The sequence below is a fragment of the Protomyctophum bolini genome (genome assembly GCF_963924005.1).
Source record: "Protomyctophum bolini genome assembly, chromosome: 15".
In the NCBI taxonomy this organism is placed as follows: Eukaryota; Metazoa; Chordata; class Actinopteri; order Myctophiformes; family Myctophidae; genus Protomyctophum; species Protomyctophum bolini.
The window spans coordinates 4,781,550-4,787,549 of record NC_137876.1 but is presented as its reverse complement, the minus strand read 5'-3'; positions in this window follow the sequence as shown (position 1 = coordinate 4,787,549).

Sequence of the window (6,000 nt, the reverse complement as noted above, 5' to 3'; positions counted from 1 at the left end):
AAGCTTTTTTTTACAAAGAAATGAGAGCTTACAAAAAAAGAGACGTATCGAATGTGCTGACACAATTTGATTTAACCCGTTCTGGATGGGAACCCATTTTGGTGTTTTAACTATATTATGTTATGCTTTAGCTTTTGAAAAATAGCAGATCTACAAGCTCATATAGCTCATAGCTTGTAGATCTGCTATTTTTGAAGAATCGTGAAAACGTGGCGCAAATCTTCGAATATATATTCTTTCACAAGCTTTTCGTTTTTAACTCAAATATTTGCTTCTGGGACAACATATTTTCAGATGGGGGTCGGCGGCCAATTACATATACAGTTCTGGGGCTCCTTGACATGAAATAGTTTGAGAATGACCGACATGGAAACATACAGTAGGTGTTTCAGAAAAACAGTTTTAGAAGGATTAGAAGGCATTTTTTGTAGAATCGTGCTCAGGTCAAAATGGGTTAAAGGAAAACGGATGAGGCGATATAAATGGTAGGGGGGGTGGGGAGGGGGGGGATTAGATGAGGAGAGATAGTGTCGTGGAATAAGACTTCCATCGGAGAGAGAGAGAGATAGAGAGAGAGAGAGAGAGAGAGAGAGAGAGAGAGAGAGAGAGAGAGAGAGTGCCATGCTGCAGATCTGTGTATTGCCTTCGCACTCGTCTTGGACATTCTCTGCTCCTCGTGGCTCCATGCATGCTCTGCTCGCCCCCCCCCCCCCCGCCTCTCTCTCTCTCATCTCTCTCTCTGATGCCAGCTTTTTGTTTTCACAGCTTGCCACGCACGTCACACACACACACATCACACACGTCGCTCACGCACATCTACAGCCATTTCCCACTCACACAGTCAACATAAAGTGAGTATTAATTTCAAAGCAAGACGATAATATGCCCCATCAATTAATTGCTTCATTTCCTCACATTGTGAGGATGTTTTTTTTTTTCTTCGTAACACGCTGATACAAATCGTATACCCAGTGGCTTCCTCGCAAAACCTAAAATATAAATAAATTTCGCTTCGGAAAATGGTCGGCCGCAACGGTGGGCCAGACAATATAGTGGCCTTGCGGTTAGAGTGTCCGCCCTGAAAACTGGGAGGTCGGGGGTGTTGTAGTATACAACATGCTGTGTACTCATACAAGGTACTTGTATGTGAATATGCAATGTACTTGATATGTATTGTGTACTGCCTGGAGGCCTGGAATGTAATAGACTGAGTGTCTTGATAGCCACTGGAGACAGCTCATAGAGCAAGGTCAATTTGCTGCTAGCTGATGTTGTTGTTATGTCTCAGTGGCACGTCATTAGGACACCAGGATCCAGAGGTATATATGATTCTGTAATGTGTAATAAACTTTGTGAACGTTTTAATGTGACCAAGTCTTCGTGTCATGTTAATATCTTCTCCCGGGCTAGCCTGTCTGTCTGTCCGTCGCCGAACCATGGAAATATCAACCGGGTCGTCACACACCAGAACCAGACGAGGGTCCAATACTTAGAACAGAGTTTCATAACAGGGGGTTCGATCCCCGGCCGAGTCATACCAAAGACTGTAAGAATGGGACCCAATGCCTCCCTGCCTGGCACTCAGTATAGCCTATCAATGGGTTGGATTGGGGGTTCAAATCAACGAATAATGAGCGCGCACGGCTGCGGCTCACCGCTCCGAGAGATGGGTCAAATGTGTGACCCACGGTCGTCACACACGACCGTGGGTCGTGTGTGACTAATCGTACGACTTTGACTTTGATACCACGTGTCAGGGACGTTCACACATCAAAGCCCCTGCCCTTTAACCCTGTAAAACAAGTTAAACAACCGCCCTTTCCAGACCACGAATGCACCATTTACTACGGTGAAAGAAATGCAAATATGGCAAATGCATTCAGGAAAATTGCTTTTGAAATCCATGTCGTTACACCGCATCTCCACTAGCTAAAGACCAAATGTGCCCTCTTAGTGGGATTTCAGCCCAGCTGCCCCTCTAACACTCCCTGCCATGTGTCACATTATGTGCTAAATATATGTCCCTTCATTCAACACCCTGGACAGCTCGTTCACGCCTTTCCTTCTGAAGAAGGAATGGCTTTAACCCTTTAGAACCACTTAGGCCTGTCACTTATGTATGAGCTATAATTATTGTTAATCGTAATTATTTTTGCTTCAATGATTTTATTGTGACATGTAATTTTCATAATATGCGTATAGCTATTATGATCCCAGAGGGACACTCAACAGAGCGAGTCAGTCACGTTGCATTGAGGTATTATCGTTCATTATAGACCTGGTTGTGGGAAGAACCACAGGCTTTGTTTTCCTTTTTTTTTCTCTTTACGTGCCCTCAGGGGTCACACTGATATGTTTTACAGGCAGTTCACGACATTGACATGTTTTACAGGCAGTTCACGACATTGACATGTTTTACAGGCAGTTCACGACATTGACATGTTTTACAGGCAGTTCACGACATTGACATGTTTTACAGGCAGTTCACGACATTGACATGTTTTACAGGCAGTTCACGACATTGACATGTTTTACAGGCAGTTCACGACATTGACATGTTTTACAGGCAGTTCACGACAACATTGATATGTTTTACAGGCAGTTCACGGCAACACTGATGTTTATTCAACAGAAATGTATTCAACAGACTATGACTAAAACTAAAGTCAAAGTCAAAGTCGTACGATTAGTCACACACGTTATAGTTACCACAGTGAAATGTGTTCTCCGCATTTGACCCATCTCTTGGAGCGGTGAGCCGTAGCGTGCGCCACGCTCAGGAATCATTCGTTGATTTGAACCCCCAACCCAACCCATTGATGCTGAGTGCCAAGCAGGGAGGCACTTGGTCCCATTTTTACAGTCTTTGGTATGACCCGGCCGGGGATCGAACCCCCGACCTCCCAGTTTCAGGGCGGACACTCTAACCACAAGGCCACTGAGGCCACCTGATGAAAACTATCATCAACAAGAGACTATGACTAAAACTAAATGAAAACTATTCAACAGACTATGACTAAAACTAAATGAAAACCATTCAAGAGACTATGACTAAAACTAAATGAAAACCATTCAACAGACTATGACTAAAACTAAATGAAAACCATTCAACAGACTATGACTAAAACTAAATGAAAACTATATTCAACAGACTATGACTAAAACTAAATGAAAAGTATTCAACAGACTATGACTAAAACTAAATGAAAAGTATTCAACAGACTATGACTAAAACTAAATGAAAACCATTCAACAGACTATGACTAAAACTAAATGAAAACCATTCAACAGACTATGACTAAAACGAAATGAAAACTATTCAAGAGACTATGACTAAAACTAAATGAAAACCATTCAACAGACTATGACTAAAACGAAATGAAAACTATTCAAGAGACTATGACTAAAACTAAATGAAAACCATTCAACAGACTATGACTAAAACTAAATGAAAACTATATTCAACAGACTATGACTAAAACTAAATGAAAAGTATTCAACAGACTATGACTAAAACTAAATGAAAACCATTCAACAGACTATGACTAAAACTAAATGAAAACCATTCAACAGACTATGACTAAAACGAAATGAAAACTATTCAAGAGACTATGACTAAAACTAAATGAAAACTATATTCAACAGACTATGACTAAAACTAAATGAAAACCATTCAACAGACTATGACTAAAACGAAATGAAAACTATTCAAGAGACTATGACTAAAACTAAATGAAAACTATATTCAACAGACTATGACTAAAACTAAATGAAAACCATTCAACAGACTATGACTAAAACGAAATGAAAACTATTCAAGAGACTATGACTAAAACTAAATGAAAACCATTCAACAGACTATGACTAAAACTAAATGAAAACCATTCAACAGACTATGACTAAAACGAAATGAAAACTATTCAAGAGACTATGACTAAAACTAAATGAAAACCATTCAACAGACTATGACTAAAACTAAATGAAAACCATTCAACAGACTATGACTAAAACTAAATGAAAACCATTCAACAGACTATGACTAAAACTAAATGAAAACCATTCAACAGACTATGACTAAAACTAAATGAAAACCATTCAACAGACTATGACTAAAACTAAATGAAAACCATTCAATAGACTATGACTAAAACTAAATGAAAACCATTCAACAGACTATGACTAAAACTAAATGAAAACCATTCAAGAGACTATGACTAAAACAAAAACAACAGTGGTCTGTTTCCCTCCTGACATGGTGGTGAATCCACCCTGTTTCCAGGAGAAAATGGTACAATCCTGTGCACTACTGCCCCCTATGAGCGGCATTGTGAACTTGCGCGCATGGTGACACAGCTCTCTATAACAGTACTGTAGTTTGAGACTCTTAATTTTGATTAAACCGCTCAGTGTTGTTTTTGGCAGCAAATTTCTATTTTAGTTTTAGTCATAGTCTTTGGAATAAAACTTTTGTTTTAGTCATATTTTAGTCACCTGCAATGTTTTAGTGTTAGTCCAGTTTCAGTCGACTAAATGTCATAATATTCTAGTCGACTAAATATGCAGTTAATTTAGTCGACTAACATGTATTTTGGTGGGCCTTGATGCCGTCGTAATGGCTCATTTTACACTTATAAAAAAATAGCAGATCTACAAGCTCATGCACAGCGCGTCGCATGGCGCGGTGTGCTGTGAGCTTGTAGATCTGCTATTTTTCAGCATGCAACCAAGTGTAAAATGACTTATACTAGATCTCTTGTCCACTAGTCCCTTCCTAACATTTTAGTATACTTTCTATTTGTTGACGGAATTGTCAATACATTTAGCTTTAGTTTTATAGTCATAATAGCTTCGTTTTCATTTAGTTTCCATTTAGTTTTCGTCAATGAAAGAAAGGTAGTCAACGAACATTTTTCGTCTTAGTTTTAGTCCAAAAGATAACACTGAAGCCGCTCAAATCCAAAACACTCATCACTAGTCATAAATTGAGAACAACACAGAATATGAATATTAGGACAGATGGTGCATGGTGAGGGATATTTAAATTTAGTATTTATTTATTTTTCACTACAAGTCTGGAATTACTTGCGGCCATCTCTGATTATATTTATTTAAGCAGATTAATTGTACAATCGTTTATGCAATTGATTTATTTCAGTTGAACTTGGATTAATTTGTCTTTGATTTAGCCCGTTTATTTTGTAATAGGCCTACCGGTAAAGTTGGTAATCAGTGTATGCAATAACAGTCAACTATTAGTCTCCACCATATATAATGTAATATTTCTGCTGTCTGGGAGAATCCACCTACGTAACTCCAAGATGTTCATTTCAGGAAAACTATAGAGTGCCCGAAAATGTATATATTTAATTCATATTAATTAATAAATATCCCATGCCAAAGCGCCAGCGCTCGCCCAGCAGTCTGCTGTCAACCAGGCAGATATGTTGATCTGACCCTATTACGGTCTGGTTGTGTTGCGATTATTGCGTGCGTGCGTACGTGCGTATCCAGACGTCTCGAAGCGGATCTACTCCTTGTACTATGTGGGGCTTTATTCGTTCTTGTGCGGAACTATCTGGTGAAAGTTTGTAAAGCCATGCTGCATAAAGTCTAGTGAAGTCGTCTCAGTCTCCTCTACAGTCCTCATGGGAACAGCAGTCAAACAGATCAAACGGGATCACTGTTAACTGTCTGGAATACAGCGTTTTGCCGAGCGGAGACTAGGAGAGAAGTAGCCTCGCTGCCTGGTGACTACATGCATGCCCCGTGGTGACAGTGAGACGGTGACATAATTCATTTTCTTCCCCATTCTCTCTCTCTCTCTCGCACTCACACGCGCGCGCGCACGTGCGCGCGCACACACACACACACACACACACACACACACACACACACACACACACACACACACACACACACACTTATAGTTTCTACCTCTTGTGCGAGAGCGAAGTATAGAGGGGGAGAGGCTTCGGGGGAGGAGGGAGTGACAGAGCAGGG